The sequence below is a fragment of the Onychomys torridus genome, chromosome 10, assembly GCF_903995425.1.
Source record: "Onychomys torridus chromosome 10, mOncTor1.1, whole genome shotgun sequence".
Taxonomy (NCBI): domain Eukaryota; kingdom Metazoa; phylum Chordata; class Mammalia; order Rodentia; family Cricetidae; genus Onychomys; species Onychomys torridus.
This window is the reverse complement of record NC_050452.1, coordinates 11,538,000-11,555,744: the sequence shown is the minus strand read 5'-3', so window position 1 is coordinate 11,555,744 and position 17,745 is coordinate 11,538,000.

Sequence of the window (17,745 nt, the reverse complement as noted above, 5' to 3'; positions counted from 1 at the left end):
AGTTTTTGAAGTGTGACCTAATGATTCTCTGGATTTCCTCAGTGTCTGTTGTTATGTCCCCTTTTATGTTTCTGGTTTTGTTAATTTGGTTATTTTCACTCTGCCTTTTAGTTAATTTGGGTTTGTCTATCTTGTTGACTTTCTCAAAGAACTAACTCTTTGTTTCATTGATTCTTTGTATTGTTCTCTTTGTTTCTATTTTATTGACTTCAACCCTCAGTTTGATTATTTCCTGCATCTACTCTTCTTGGGTGTGTCTACTTCTTTTTGTTCTAGAGCTCTCAGAACTAGTGCTGTTAAGTCACTGGTATGAGAATTCTCTAAGTTCTCCATTCAGGCACTTAGTGCTATGCACTTTCTTCTTAGCACTGCTTTTATTGTGTCTCATAAGTTTGAGTATGTTGTGCATTCCTTTTCATTGAATTCTAGAAAGTCTTTAATTTCTTTCTTATTTCTTCCTTAACACATTGGTAATTAAGAATTGTTCAGTTACCATGACTTTGTAGGCTTTCTGTTGTTTCTGTTGTTGTTGTTGTTGTTGTTGTTGTTGTTGTTGTTGTTGTTGAAATCCAACTTTAATCCATGGTTGTCTGATAGGTTACAGGGGGTTATTTCAATCTTTTTGTATCTGTTGAGACTTGCTTTGTGGTCTAGTAGATAGTCAATTGTGGTGAAGGTTCACAGAATGCTGAGAGGAAGATATATTCCTTTGTGTTTGAGTGAAATGCTCTATAGATGTCTGTTAGGTCCCTTTGAGTCATAACATCTGTTAGTTCCGTTATTCTCTCTTTAGTTTCTGTCTGGATGATCTGTCCATTGGTGAGAGCAGGGTGTGGAAGTCTCCCACTATTAATGTGTGGGGTTCAATGCATGATTTAACCTTTAGTAATGTTTCTTTTACAAATGTGGGTGCATTTGCATTTGGGGCATAGACGTTCAAAATTGAGATGTCATCCTGATGGATTTTTCCTTTAATGAGTACAAAGAGTCCTTCACATCTCTTTTGATTAATTTTGGTTTGAAGTCTATTATGTTAGATATTAGGAAACAATATCATCTACACAAGCTTGTTTCTTAGGTCCATTTGATTGAAAAATCTTTTTCCAACTCTGAGGTAATGTCTATCTTTAATGTTGAGGTGTGTTTCTTGTATGTAACAGGATGGATCCTGTTTGTTTTTTTTTAATCCATTCTCTTAGCCTGTGTCTTTTTACTGATGAATTGAGTCCATCAATATTAAGAGACATAAATAACCACTGATTGGTAATTCCTGTTATTATGTTGGTAGTAGTGGTAGTGTACATTGGTATGTGTGTTCTGGTGATATTTTATTTGTGTCTCCCAATAAAATTTATCTGAGGATCAGAGGAAAAAGCCAGCCACTATATTAAACATAGAAGTCAGGCAATGGTATCACATGCCTTTAATCCTATCATTCTGTGAGTTCAAGGTCACACTGGAAACAGCTAGGCATGGTGGCACATGACTTAAATTCCAATTAACTATGGAGATCTGGAGGTCTGTACAGACAGACAGGAAGTAACAGAGCTGGGCAGTAAGAGGAAGTGATGTAGTTGGACAGAGAGAGCAAATGATATAGTAGAACAGAAAGACATATAGACATATAGGCATGGGTATACAGGAAATATATCTTTTTGGAGACTGAGGTGTCAGTGTGAGGTGGAGTTACCTTATAGCTTTTCCTTTTCTTCTGATCTCTCAAGTTTTCACCCCTACATCTGTCTCTGGGTTTTTATTTATTAAGACTGCTTAGCATTCATCTACAGCATGTGTGTGTGTGGGGTGTGTGTGTGTGTGTGTGTGTGTGTGTGTGTGTGTGTGTGCTTGCATTTCCCTTCTTTGAGTTTTATCTTCTGCCTGGGTTTTTGTAGGTGTAGTTAATGTCTTGGGTTGGAGGTTTTTGTGTTTGTTTGTTTTTCTAACACATTCAGTAGGGCTGTATTTGTGAATAGATATTGTTTAAATTTGACTTTGTCATGGAATATCTTGTTTTCTCCATCGATGGTGATTGAAAGTTTTTCTGGTATAATAGTCTGGACTGGCATCTGTGTTCTCTTAGAGTCTACAGGACATTCTGACTTTTAGAATCTCCACTAAGAAGCTGGGTATGATTCTAGTAGATCTGCCTTTATATGTTACTTGGCCTTTTCCCCTTGCAGCTTTTAATATTCTTTCTTTATTTTGTATGTTTAGTGTTTTGATTACTATGTGGCTCAGGGATTTTCTTTTTGGATCCAATGTGTTTAGTGTTCTGTAGACTTCTTGTACCTTTATAAGCATGTCCTTCTTTCGGTTAGGGAAATTTTCCTCTGTGATTTTGTTAAATACATTTTCTGGTTTTTTGTGCTGTGATTCTTCTCCTTCTTGGTTTTTTTTTTCAAGACAGGGTTTCTCTGTGTAGCTTTAGTGCCTGTCCTGGATCTTGCTCTGTAGACCAGGCTGGCCTCCAACTCACCGAGATCTGCCTGGCTCTGCCTCCCAAGTGCTGGGATTAAATGTGTGTGCCACCACCACCTGGCCCTATTATTCTTAAGTTTTCTCTTTTCATGGTCTCCAAGATCTCCTGGATATTTTGTGTTAGGAGGTTTTTTAGGTTTAACATTTTCTTTGACCAATGAATCTATTTCTATTATTGTATTTTCAACATCTGAGATTCTTTCTTTCAACATTATGAAAGCTAGCTAGCAGGAAGGAACATTTTTGGTCAATTTGAGATTGATTTCTCTATGTCCTGCAGCAAAGTGCACTGTATCTTCTATAATAGGTCCTTACCATGTAACCAAGGGCAATGGCATTAGTCTATTTGTTTAGGAGACCTCCAGGGCCTCCTTGACCAATAACTTGTAAAGAGTTATCCCATGCCTTGCACTGTGATTTTAATTGAATATCCCATGTCTTCTGGAGAAGCATTACCTACCTATATAGGGCACCTCTGTTGGAACTCCTCTATTTATTATTATTATTATTATTATTATTATTATTATTACTATTATTATTGTTATTATTAATCATATTTTGAAAATAGCTTACTGACAAGGGTATTTCCATAGGATTTTTTCATAGAGCCTTAGTTTTGGTTAACCCACTTATGATCCTCCATCCTCCCTCCCTCATCCCTTCTTAATATCTTCCTCTGCTCCTTTCATACTAAAGGTATTCTATTATCTCTCTAATTATATTTCTCCTTGTATTACAGGACGGTGGGTTTCCACATGGGTTTTGCATGCGCCCTTCCTTGTAAATCTTGTTAATCCTCCTCCCCACCTGTACTGATTGTATGTCGATTTAACACAAGCTAGAGTGGCCAGACAGGAGGAAGCCTCAATTTAGAAAATGATTCCATAAGATCAGGATTAGTGATTGATGAAAGAAGGCCCAGCCCATTGTGGGTGGTACCGTCCCTGGGCTGGTGGTTCTGAGTTCTTTAAGAAAGAAGGCTAAGCAAGCCATGAGGAGCAAGCCAGTAAGCAGCATCCCTCCATGACCTCTACACCAGCTCCTGTCTCCAAGTTCCTGCCCTGTTTGAGTTCCTGCCCTGACTTCCTTCCATGATGAACAGTGATGTGAGGTGTGAGCCACATAAGCCCTGGCTGCACAAGTCACTCTGGTCCCTGGTGTTTGATCACACCAGTAGGAACCCTAAGACACGCCCTCCTGGTTTTCCCTATCTTCTCATTCCGCCCCCCCCAAATTTTAAATAATGTGCAAACCATCAAACTATACGTCTCCTCATCCCTAGTGTTTGAGTCCAGCCCAGTAATCCAAAAACAGTCACACACCTGGAGTGCCTTGTCACGAAGATTCCACATACCTTGATCTTTGGAGCAGGTGATTCCTTCTAAATCTATCCTGTCTCCTCTCCAAGTGCCATCAAGCTTGGCTAGTCCACTTGTAGAGTCCCTCTCACTGTCTGCACTATGGGAGAACCAAAGCCACATTCTACAGACATAGTCACAGCCACAGACTTCTCTTGTCTACCTCTTCCCTTGAAATGATGGTCGGGTGTGAAGTTCTCCAATTTAGGCATATAAGCTTCTGGGGTAGGTTATATTTCAATAATTCTTGGGTCCTACTTTCCAAATCTTCCTCCACCTTCATCATGGTAGGCTTTCATCTTTGCCAGGACTTACATAGCTCCAACCTGGTGGAGAATGAAACTATTTTATATGACACTGGAGCCCTGGTCTGTTTCCCTTTGGGAGTCGTCTGGGCTCCTCCCATTGCATAAGGAGACAGCATGTCCAGAAGGTAAGCATCAGCCAGTGTTCAGCCAACAGCAGCGGAACCACGTTCATGGAAAACAAGGTCACCACCTCTGCAGCCAAATACTGTGACTCAGACTCAAGCAATCCCATCTTGTCCCTTTCTTCCATGGCCAAGAAAAAAAATAAAAAAGTGCCGCCTGCGATGGTTAGGTAATGGGGTTAAGACTTCACAGGCCTTCACAGATGGCCATTTCCAGAACTGCAATCTCTTCCCTTGGCACAGCATCATAGCCTTTCCATCTTAACAAGCCAAAAGATGTCTTTGAAACCCAGTTTTGCTTGTTTGTTTGCTTGCTTGCTTGTTCACTTGGGAGGGAGGTGTTGCCATCATTTAGGGTTTGATCTTTCTTTGGGTTTGGGGGCCATGTCAGAATAGAGAAGCCCTGAGTGTCTGAAGCCCTGAATGGATGTGTGTTGTTGACACAGGTCAATGTCGAGGACCTCATAGCCTCATGCTCAAATGGCAAAGCCTTCCTCAAGGAACAGAGTGTGAGTGTCTGCAGTGTGTGCAGAAAACATCCACCATGGCTTTCTCCCTCACCACCAGATATTTCCAGCCTGAAGGCTGCTCCCCTACAGACACTGCTCCTACTGAGGTTAGCTAAACCTGTCTCCTGGATCCAGCTGTTTACCATAAACCCCGCCTTCCTGTTCAGCTGTGTGAGACACCCCTGCCTCTCTGTTCGGCTGTATATAATAAACACACTGAACTTCCAGAGTGCTGCAGAAAAGAATTCAGACCACCTGATCCCAGATTTCTCTCGGTGTATCTGTCCATGGCTGTCGTTTCTTATTCCTTGGTGGCCCACAGTCAGATCTGAGTCCCCTGGAAGCCACCCAGGATGTGGCAGAGCCCGTCTCTCCTGTTGCATGCGCTAGCCTCCAACTTGACGTGTAGCTAAGGATAAGCTTGATGATTCTCTTACCTCTGCCTCCCGAGTCCTGGGTTAGTGTTTGCGACCACCACACCCAGTTTACTAAGCACTGGAAATGGAGCTCTGGCCTTCATGGAGGCAGTCCAGCGATTGGTCATATCCCCACCTCCTTTCATTTCATAGTAACCTTTATTTTTTTCTTTTGCTTGTTTGTTTTTTTTTTTTTATATACTTCAAAGGACCTAAAGTTAACTTAATCTCTATAAATTCAAGTAGCATAGGCCATTCACAGTGGAGTTCACATTTCAGAGTCAACCGGCCCAGGGATCAAGTCCTGTCTAGGCCTGTACCTTAGTTATTATTTGTGTGACTTTGTGGAAATATGTAAACACTCCAAGCATCAGTTTTCTTGTTTTGAGAACATGGCATGATGATTGCACCTTTCCACAGGGTCATTAAGAGAATTCCATGAAATACTATATGAGCTTAAGGCCTGGCATCTAATGTCAATCCAGCTAATATTGTCTTTACGGGGGGGGGGGGGGGGGGGGGGGGGGAGGTCCTAGGCGACGCCACCTTATCCACTCATTCTTGGTGTGGAATACTCAGGACCAAGACTAGCAAGGTGGTCTTGTGGCATGTGGTAAAACCCATTTCAAAAATACTGAAGAATTGGGCACAAAGAAAAGAAAAAATAGAATGCCCTTGATGTTGCTTGTAAGCACTAAGCCTCAGAGATGGCAGGCTCAAAGCCAATGCTCATTTCATGTGAAACTGAAGATCCATCCCACAATATGTGCTGTGTTCTTCAAACATGGATGCTCCCTTATGCTAGAGGCCTCATTTGGGGGCTATTATGCAAAGTGGAATAGACAGGGTTTGGAATCATACTGTGAGTTGTCAGAGATTCTCTCTACAACATTTCTCAGAGACTATTTTTCTTTTGGATAGTAAAAAAAACTTCAAGCTTGCAGAATAATCATAAAGCCCCATTCTTTTTACCCAGATACTCCAAGTATAACTTTATTCACTGTTTTGTTTCGTGTAGACTCACTTCCTCATCTTGAATTACTTCAATGTCATTACAAGCTTATTTCATCTCATTCAAAATTACCTTGGAGGGTTTTTTTGTTTTTGTTTTTTTGTTTTTGTTTTTCAAGACAGAGTTTCTCTCTGTAGCTTTGCACCTTTTCTGGAACTTGCTTTGTAGACTGGGCTGGCCTCAAACTCACACAGATCCGCCTGCCTCTGCCTCCCAAGAGCTGGGATTAAAGGCATGCACCACCACCGCCTGGCTAATCTTGGAGTTTTTTAATTCTAGGATAACCTCTGGGGCTGGAGAGACAGCTCCATGGTTAAGAGCGTGGGCTGCTCTTGCAGAGGACCTGGGTTTAATTCCCAGTGGCTCAGATCTGTCAGTAACTCCGGGTCTAGGGGATGAGTCGCTCTGTTCTGTCCCCCAAAAGCACTGACAACATGTGGCGCACAGACAACATGCAGGTAAAACATTCATGGCATAAAATAAACATTCCAATTCTAGGGTGACCTCAAAAAAAAGAGAGTAGTAAAACACAGTAAAGTTAACAAACTGAGGGGGACATAAATAAGATAATAAAAATGAACTCATGCAGAAGAAAAAGCCATAAAGATAACAACAAGACAGACGAGGTAAAGCAAAGGGAAAAGAAATGAATTAACCAGATGACTAAAGGGAAAAGACTTAAACCTGATATCCAGGACAATTAAAATGAAAGTAGTACTATTATTTATTTATCACATGTAGAAAAGTGTAAAGACTGGTTCATCTGGCATCCCTGGTCCCTCCATGCTTTATCAGAGGCCGTGCCAGTTGTTACCATCATTTCAGAAGTAGCCTGCTCACAAGTGCACAAACACTCATGAATGCTTTTGTAGCAGAAACCGGTTGCTCACAAACGCTGGCTCTCCTTCTGCAGACACACCTAAACTATAATTTCCAGATGCCTTCACTCAGTTATGATTCCAAACTCACCTGTTAATGGGAACAGACACCAGACAGCCTGGACTTCTGAATGACTCTGGAGCAGGGGCTCCAGAGAACTTGACAGGAACCTGGCCTATTTCATCTTATTGTATCTGGGACATTGTTTATATGTGGAGCTACCTGTTACAGCATCTACCTTACTATAGCCTATATATCCTTTGATCGGCTAATAGCCCTCACAGGTGTCCACAGTAAGAGGTGAAAATCACATTGCATAGGATTCTACAGGTCAGAAACAGCTGGAAAGACCAGAAACGGCCTGAGGACCCATCACAGGGATGAAGTGGAAGAATCACAGAGCAGTGTGTGTCTACTGTAGGATAGCTCCATGCCTGCTGACCCAGAGAGCGCTCCATGATAGTAAAGGAAGGCCATCAGCTAAATAAATGCATCATACAGTCTGATTTGTGTTAAAACAGAAAAGAAAACCTGACCTCAAAATGGAATTTTATTTATTTATTATTTATTTATTTATTTATACACTTCATATTGTTTATGTGGGAACAGAGAAGGGTTTGCAGCATGGGAACTGAGTTTCTAATGTTAGTTACATCTGAGACAAAAGACAGGAAAACACAGGAAAAGGAAGAGGGGCTGGTAGAACACAAGAGCATCTCAAAGTAATCGCCAATGAAAGCGCAGAATATAAAATTGAATCATAAAATATTGAATCAAATATGTAAAAATTGAATATGTATGTAGACAAGGATGAAAGGTAATGTCAACCTATATAAAATTCATTTTTGTCTTAAATGCTAATATTTTAATATTACTTTCCTAATAAAAGAAGGTGGAAGGATAAAAGAGCCTCTTCCTGGGTGGGACTGCCAATGCTGCACAGTCAGGTTTGTTTTTTCAATGGCCAATCTCCATCTGGGTAGAGACGCGGGCAATTGTCTTCTTCAGCCCTTGGGGCCACATCACTGTGGGGGTGGAGTTTCCCCGTACAACAAATAACTAAATAATGAGTGTTCCCATTGTCAATCACCCCAGAGAGAGTTCAGACCTGGAATAGGAAATGAGGATGTAACTACTCGGTACACATTACTATAATGAAATGCTTGAGGCAGGTTAACCTCATAAAGAGATCTATTTAGCACACAGCCTCCAGGAGCCTTACTGGTGTGGCCTCTGGGGAGACCCTAATACATCACAGCATCACTTTACAAAACAGGAGAGACCCCGGTGGCCTGGTTCCTCCTGAGGGATGGGCTTAGTCGACCTTAAGACCTCCCAGTGGACCCCATTTCTTTGTGGTTCTGAGATACCTGCTAATACCAGTTTTCTGTGGCCTGCAGCTTTCTGTAAAGGATTATTTTAGTTAGGATGCAAAAATAACAGGTTTCATTGTGACATTTTTATAAATATACATTGCTGCACTTTGCTCAGAGTCTAAGATGTGAGCCTTTAAGGAACACATTTTAAATAATTTCCAAATCTTAACAGACAACTCAAAAAGCAAGCTAGGATGACTTGTTAAGATTTCCTTTTCTTACAGTCCACCTAGACAGTCAAACCCAGGTTAGGACTCCGCGGGTGGTCACCAGGCCTGAAATTCTGCATTTCTAACAGTTTCCCAGGTAATCCTTGAACTACACTTTGCACAGCCCAGGGACCTCTTTCTATTCTTCCAAAAGCATGATGACAAAGGCTGGTCAAGCTGAGTCCAGAGAGTAAGATGGTCTGCCAGCCTGCTAAGACACTCTGAAGATGGGTCTGTGCCAGAGCCCCAGCTGTACCCACAGGCTACAAATACTTCACTCCGTGAGCTGCGAACCTTCCAGGAAAGCATGTTCATAGGTGTAGCTCAGTCTCTGCTGAACTGTGTGGACTTACAGTAGGTCGTTCCTGGAGGGACTGACCCCTGCTTACCATCTCCCAGAAGATTAGTGTCAGGGTTGCAGCAAACTCAGCAGCAGGAAGTGCTCTGACCAGGTGAGCTCAGGATGAGCAGGTACTGCCAGGTCCTGTTTGTGAACGCAATGCTCTGGCATGTCAGGTAGACAGCGGAGTGCAAGCCAATGACCCAAGCAGTAAAGCTTCCCTCCATAAACACGGGATACTAGAAACCAAACCTCAGTGCTTGGTTCCTAATCCAATACCATCAAACACCCAGCTTTTTCCATCTCTCAGGCCTGCTCTCCCAAACGTGTTAGCTTTGTCCTCCAGTCTGTCCCCATGTGCTGGCCTCTACCCATGGTCAAAAACCGTAACAGTTCCATCATCGCTATAAAGTATGCCGGGAAGCTCTTGCTTGGCTTAAAGATGTCACTCTGCTTTGGAGGGGGGCCCTGATCTCCCATGAAGTACTCAGCTGCCAAATTACATACAGAACCCAGGTGTGTTAGCAAGGGACTCTCTGGAGCTAGGCGCTCACTGGCTTGGTGGTTGGATACAGGGGATGACTGAGGAGAAGAGTTTCTTCTTCCATACTTGAAAGTTTTCCACAAGTAGATGGGGAGTACTTTGAGGGGGAAGGGTGTGGAGAAACTCTCATGTGGTTTATCTATTAACTCCAGAAGAAAACAAGAAAGCTCAATAAAAAAAAAGAAAAAGAAAAAAGTGCTACTCATTGGGTTCAACTGCAAGAGGAGGCAAACCCGAATGTCTCCTACAAGGTACAGAACTGCGTCTCCTGCAAGGTATAGAACTGCATCTCCTGCAAGGTACAGAACTGCATCTCATGCAAGGTACAGAACTGCATCTCATGCAAGGTACAGAACTGCATCTCCTGCAAGGCATAGAACTGCGTCTCCTGCAAGGTATAGAACTGCATCTCCTGCAAGGTACAGAACTGCGTCTCCTACAATGGTCTAAACTGATGGTTCAGAGTTGCTGGGGAAGACCCACCACATTCCCACCAGCAGGAAAGACAAGAGGGAAGGGAGGCACAGAAGTCAGTGCCACAGATAAGTGATAAGGAAGACCAGGAAATGTGACTTTCACTGCAGGAAGCCTCTAAGAGTATATCACCAGGAAAAAGGAAAGGGCAGACAGCAATGGTGAGAAAGCCCTTGCTTAGACTCCCCGACCTGCACTCCCAATCTCCTCATGAGTCCCTGTTAGAATATATAGAAAAGACACCACCACCAGCAGCCTCAGCCAGCTCAAACCTGGAGTGTGTGGCTGGGGCTCAGGACTCTAACCCAAGTGAGCTCCCGATGGCTGGGTGATCTGTGGGCTCTCTCTCCATCGCATGCCTGAATAGGAATGGTAGCTAATAAATCAGACAAAGTGGATAAAACTCTAAATTGAAAGAGAGGAGAATGGGGAATGCCCAGAACTCGTCACGTCCCACTGGGCAAGAGCGGGTGGCTCACCCTGGACAAAGATGGGTACTCCTTGCTTGGAGTCTTGGGCAGCCATCATTCACCTTTCTAAGAGTGATCCCATTGGGAGGCCTTACCCACCCTGAGGAATGGATGGGGGTAGAGTGGGAGAGAGGTGAGGAGTTGGGAGAAGGGGAGGGAGGGGGAACTGGGATTGGTATGTAAAATGAAAAAAATTTAATAAATAAATATATTTTTTTAATTTTTTTAAAAAAGAAAAAAAGGGTAATGGACAGGTATAAGATGTTAAGGTATATTATTGTATATACTAGTAAACTAACCTAGTAAAATATCAGCCTTAGATAACTGCGCTGTTACGGATTCTTGTATATTGATACAAATGTAAACTATTTTTATATTCTTTTTTTTTTTTTTTTTTTTTGGAGACAGGGTTTCTCTGTAGCTTTGGAGCCTGTCCCAGACTAGCTCTGTAGACCAGGCTGGCCTCAAACTCACAGAGATCCACCTGCCTCTGCCTCCTGAGTACTGGGATTACAGGCATGCACCACCACTGCCTGGCTATTTTTATATTCTTATTCCAGTTAATTTGTATATTGATACAAATACAGAACCATATTTGTTGTAATGTACATACATTTCTACTCTTATTTGAAATGTTTTTATATTGATACAAATGTAAAATTTTATTTGTCGTACTGTATGTATGTTCTACCTCTGTTTTGGATATTTGGTACAGTGATACATATTTAGGATTATTGTTATATTGCATATTGTACTATAAATTCCTACCTCTGCCTTAGCTATTTTGTGTAATGTCACAATTTTGAGGTCATTGTCCTTTTACTGTACACTTGCTTACAGACTGTTTACCCTGTTTACGTGAAGCCTTATCCTTAGGTTATCCAAGTAGATAAGACTTACAGATTTATAGTCACCTATGCTTGTCATCTCTATAGTTATGTTAGTTAGGTTCTCCAGACTTACAGAAACATATGTCAGATGGATATGTAGTCTTTATACACTTTATAGACCTGAAGAATATGGCATTTAAATGTTTTGATAACTTGGAATTCTGTTGATGTGACATGATTGCTCTGGCAGCACCAATCTGATCCCGAGAGAATGTTGGGCTTCTGAGACATTTCCAATTGGAAGTCTGTCTTCACCTTGGCACAAAATGGCTTGCTGGGCAAAGAACTGCCCTTGCCTCGACTCCTGACAGTAAAATGGTCTGACAGATACTCCAGGCCTGTGGCCAATTTGAATGCCCCAGTGATGCTGAGAAACTTTAGGTGACTGTCCAGGCTGCCAACTGTCTCTGTCTACTCTCAAAAGACTCCCAAAAGTTGCTTGCATCCTTCTTCCATTTCTCAGGTATTATTTTATCCTTCTCAGGTCTTTGATGGGACTGAAGACTAACAGTTATAATTGCAATCTTCTTGTATCTTAGCTATAACATATTAAGTTTTAGATTTAGGTTCTTTAGGATAGGACACCTTTTGGAATGATATTTGTAATGTGCCATCTACCCATGCTCCAGACTTCTCTGGATTTTAGTATGTCTCTTGTTTAATATTTTTCATGTTGGTTCTAGTTCCATCTTGTCTAGGTCAATATCCCTTATTCCTCCTAGACAATATTTGATAATTATGGTGATATTTCATTTGTGCTGAAATGTGATTTTATTTGTATGTTAATAAATAAAGTTACCTGGGGATCAGAGCTAATAGCAAGCCATAGCAGAAGCTGGGGATCTGATCACATGGCAGGCAGAGTCTGTGTGTTCAAGAACATACCTATCTCGGAGACACACACCTTTAATTACCAACCATAGAAGAACTGGAGGTCTGTATAGACAGGCAGTGATGAGGAGGTCATGTGGTTGGGTTTACAACCAATGAGAAGGCAGAACAGAAAGTCAATAAAAAGACAGACACAGAGGAAGTAGGTCTTTCTCAGGGGAAGGGTGGCAGCAAGGGGTAAGAAGGTGGTTTTAGTCTCAGCTCTTAGCTACTGCTCTGACCTCTTGGGCTTTTAACTCTGAAAAAAAAAAAAAAAGAATGATCCCATTAGCTGCTTCCCCTTGGTTTCCCCTGCAACTTTGCTACTTAACCATCATCCTCTTGATGCTGACAGAGCTGGGATTGGATAACACATCACTGCCTTCTGCAGCCTCTTTCTGTGAACACAGCTCCAGAGCCCACATAGGACTGTAGAGGCGGGTCTGTGGACTTTTGCTTCTTAATAGAATTCTCCCAGTGTATTCGCCTGTACATATGGGAACCACAGTGTTGTCAAGCCTGAAATCTTGGACCTCTTATACATTGACCTGCATTCTGGCCTCAAACTCTAGCTGGGAACAGTAGCAACTACTCAGGTAGTGCTGACTTCACATCCGACTTGGCTAATTCTCACTGCATGGCAGAGAATTCTTGCTGTAGACTATTATTTTAAGATGTGTTACATTTGTTTATGCTGTGGAACATTTGTTTAATGATGCAAAGATATGTTGCATTCTTTTATGTTGCATTTGTTTAACTCTGTGAAGCTGTGTTACTTTGCCTGCCTCTAATACCTGATTGGTCTAATGAAGAGCTGAACGGTCAATAGTAAGGCAGGAGAAAGGATGGATGGGGCTGGCAGTCAGAAAGAATAAATAGAGAAGAGTGGGGACTGGGAAGCAAGAGGGGATCAAGGAGTGAGGAAAGAAGGGGCAAACCACACAGCCACACAGCCACACAGCCACTCAGCCACACAGCCACTCAGCCACACAGCCACGCAGCCACACAGCCACACAGCCACGCAGCCACACAGCCAGACATGAGTAAGAGTGAAAGTAAGATTACAGAAGTAAGAAAAGGAAAAGGCCCACAGGCAAAAGGTAGATGGGATAATTTAAGTTAAGGAAAGCTGGCTAGAAGCAAGCCAGCCATTCATAAGAAAGAATAAGCCTGTGTGTGTGTGTGTGTGTGTGTGTGTGTGTGTGTGTGTGTGTGTGTGATTTATTTGGGAGCAGGGTGGCGGACCCCCCAAAAGAGTAAAAACAACCAACTACAAACTCTATTTCACATTTGTGTATCTATTATTTTATGTGCGTGTGTGTGGATGCATGTGCCATAGTACACCTGTGGAGGTCAAAGGTCAGCTTGTCAGAGTGGCTCTGTCTTTCCATTATGTGGGGTCTGGGTATCAAGCACCTTTACCTGCTGAGCAGTCACTCCAGGGCAGAGAACTCACATAGGGAGATGCTAGGCTGCCATTTTGCAGTCACTTCTTAGAATACCTTCAATCATAGGTACAGGCACAGCTTCTTCAACATCGAGAAGACCTCAGCTCACTGGCTAGACACTGTCAAGTGAGAGTCAGCTGTAGGAGGGTCTGTCCCTTAGCAGAGTGACACTCCCTTCCACGTCTACTCACTCACCATAGCTCTTGGCTAAATTCAGCTCTGCACTAGGATTTTGCCACTTGCAGCAGGAAGTGGCTAGCACTACCAGCATGCTGATTTTCCAAAACCATTTCCACAAACATCTAGTCTATCTTCAGAGATGCAATTTGACATGTTTTTGCTCCTACCTAACAGGAATTGCCATCTTCCTAGTCTGTGGTGTCTGGGTCCTTGCAGCCTATATCCTCCTGAAGTTCCTGCTTCACATTCAGGACAAATGTGCTTCACTGCTTGGGACAAAATTCTATATGGGTGAGCATGAAATTTAGTCGTGAATGTCAGAAAGGCTCTCATATACAGTGGAGCTTAAAAGATGAATGTTTATTTCTCTCCCATGCAGATGTTTCAGTGGTCACTATGTGCATGAGTCATATCAGAGGCCCCAGCTGCTTGCAACTTATTGCTGGACCTCCTCAGCATGGAGCTTCCAACTCTGGGACCCAGAAGGCTCTTCTGAGCCAGCTGAGTACATCTGTCCAACCAAAAAGGGTAATGAGAAGGGGGTGCTTTTACCCTTCAAAGACATTTCCTGGATGTCATCCACACTCAACATGCCACTGACCTATGACTTTGGTGGCATAGCCTAGCTGCAAGGGAAGCAAGAATAGTCCTTATTCTGGGAAAGCATCCACAGTTACAGCTAAAACTCACTCTCTTACTGTAGAAAAAGACAGGACAAATGTTGGGAAATAGCTGCTCTTTAGATCCATCAGAGCTTGTCCAGTGTTCCCTAAAATCTATAGGGTATCAGAGACTGGTGGCATAACGATTTGAACGCGATTCTCAGGGGAAAGTATGTATACCAGTTGTGAAGACAGAGATGGCCCACATGAGTGAGACAGTATTGAAGACAGGATCAGGTCACAAATCAAGAGAGTACTATTCAAATTAAGAAATCTCAACAAGGCAATTTTACTCCTGCACAGAAGGTTGCTTAGCAGTCCAAAGCAGGACAGCAAGACCACCCAGCTGAAATGACTTTTGTCTTTTATCCCTAAAGCAGGGGGAACATTGGCCATTCCTCGCTGACTCAGGTACATTCTTATACTCTATACCAAATTGGCTAGTTTTTAAGAGGAAAAGACGGCTTTGAGGAAATGTTTTGGTATCTGGGGAGTGGGTTAACATGGCCTATTCACGGGGATTCTAGGGAAAGGAAAGGCTGGCAGAGGAGTGGGTAGGAGCATGCACATGTGCAATACTCATTTGATTAAAAAAGAGTTTTTCCCACAATGTCCTGTAAAATCTAAGGAGCTGGTGCACGATGCTGTGTGGGAAAGCCTAAGGGAAGCTGTGAGTACCAATTCTGAAGACCAGCCTGGCACCACTGTAAAGAGCTTTCCCTGAGAAAGCCACCTGGAGAGCCACTGGGACACAAGGAAATCTTCTTAGGGAAGATCAGACTGTTAGAACCCAGAGGCAACTGCAGAGAAGAAAGTCCCGGGGAAGGAAGGCGGTCTCTGGAGAATGCACAAATGCTCGTTCCTATCCTATAAGGAGCTGGCTTTAAACACCTGTCAGAGTAAATTATAACAGCCACTTTGGAAAAGTTACCATCTGATCCAGCAATACACTGCTGGGTATATATTCAAAGGAACTGGATCTGTATGCTGAAGAGACTTCTGCTCTCCCTCAGGCATCAAAGCATGGTCCACAACAGCCAAGGCAAAAGCAACCTACATGTCCCTCAAGAGGCAAATAGTTGACTAGGATGAGACATGCACATATACTAATGGATGCCCATATGTCCTCTACCTCTTGTACATAGTACAAGAAATTCTGTCATTCTCAACAGTACTGATGGTCCTCGGTAACATAACATTAAGCAATATACGCCAGGTGGCTTTCTGTGGTTTATTACACTAAATGAGGACCTGAGTTAATAATAATGTATTGTGTGTTTGGAAATTGAGCAAAGAATAGATTTCTAACGTTCTCACGATAAGAAATGGGTTGGTGATACGATGGATATTTAATTAAATTGATTGAATCTTTCTGTGATCAAAACATCACATTATACATCCAAAACATACATAATTACTATTTGTCAATCAAAAAATAAAAAATTTTCTGAAGTATGCCATAACCAGAAAAGGCTACCCCTACAGGGGGTATCAATGCCAATCAACTTAGACTCTCCACGCTGTTCCTGCTCTCCCTCCCCCACCCACTCCCAAACACAGGACAGTCAGCAGGAAGTGCAGATGTCCCCTGCCCTCCACTCCAGCTCAGCGCTGCAGGCCACAGGAAGAAAAGAGAAACCATAATTTGAAATCGAATCTGAAGTTTTCATTATTTATCCAGAACTGCATATTTCATATCTATACTCTCAACCCTGACTGCCCATTAGGATCACCCGGGGAGCTTTTAAAATTACTGATGTCTAGGCACTGTCCCCAAAGATTCCTATTTCATTGGTCCAGGGGGCAGCCTGGGCATCAATATTTTTTAAGGCTGCCCAGGAGATTTTGAAGGGCATCCTAGGCTAAGAACCATGGTGGTAATATTGAATTAAGAACATTTTTGCAAACAAAAGACCATGGAGTGACTAGCAATGTGATAGAACTTTCTGTCTCACCCGGGAATGAAGAAAGGACAGCATAGCCTACAATCAGGAAGGAGGGGTGACAGTGTTCACCACGGCATCCTGCGGGAATGAGTCCCTGAGCTCCATCAAACCTGGCATCTTTTGAGGAAATCGGAATTCCTCAGGGGGCTGGAGAGATGGTTCAGTGGTTAAGAGCATATACTGCTCTTGCAGGGGACAGGAGTTCAGTTCCCAGCACCCATGTAATCTAGCTCCAGGGGATCCAATGCCTTCCTCTGGCTTCCACAAACACCTGTATTCACACACACACACACACACAAACACACACACACACACACACACACACACACACAATTTTAATAAAATAAATCTTTAAAAAGAATCCTCCTCAGGATAAGATGGGGTCTTCTTGCTGCCCTGTATCTGCTAGACCCTGTTGAGAGCCCTGATGTTAACCTATGACCTCAATGCTGAATGAAACTGGAGTCTTTTCCAATGTACAGGGCCAACTAAAGGGGCTCCAAAGTACCCTTGAATGACATCTTGGAACAAATGAGGGGGTTAAAAAGTTCACTAATACATAGTCATCATGTATTGCCAAGTCCTAGGGCTCAAATTATAGAATTTACATTGAAATCGTTTCACATTTGCACAAACATTTGTGCCCCAGCCTAAAGGAAGGCTGGCCAGTAACCTGGACTCACCAGCTTTGCGTTGTAGATCCAGGGATACCTTGGCATCTGAGGAAACTCAGAGCCTTCCAGCTCAGTGACCCTGACCCAGGTAGTTAAGTGAGAATGTGGGGTCCCCCCCCATTGCTCTCCTAACTAGATTCTGGTAGAGCAGGCTTCCCATTCACACGCATGACTACCGGACTGAGTCATGAGAGCCATACTCCACTATTAAAGGCTGGATGTAGGAACAAAAAAAGCCACGACCGGCATACCCATCAGCTAACATTCACACTCAGCTTTATTCTGTCAACACATGCCATGTCCCAAAGTAGAAGTCTGCAGCACCAAGGATCCCAAGGAGAAAGCCCTCGAAGTATCTGACTCCCATGAGTCCATACTTAGGTTTAGTTCTACAGGGACTGGTTGCTGTGAATGGTTCCTGAAGCCTGGACCAGGAGAGCAGTTTCTCCACAACCTAAGAAGGAAAGCAACTCATCCTAGGCTCATTCCTGTCGCAGCACTGGCCTTCAGTACCAGCTGCTGTCTTTCGTTTGGCTCAAAGACACTTTTAACTAGAAATAAAATGTACTGCACTGGGCGC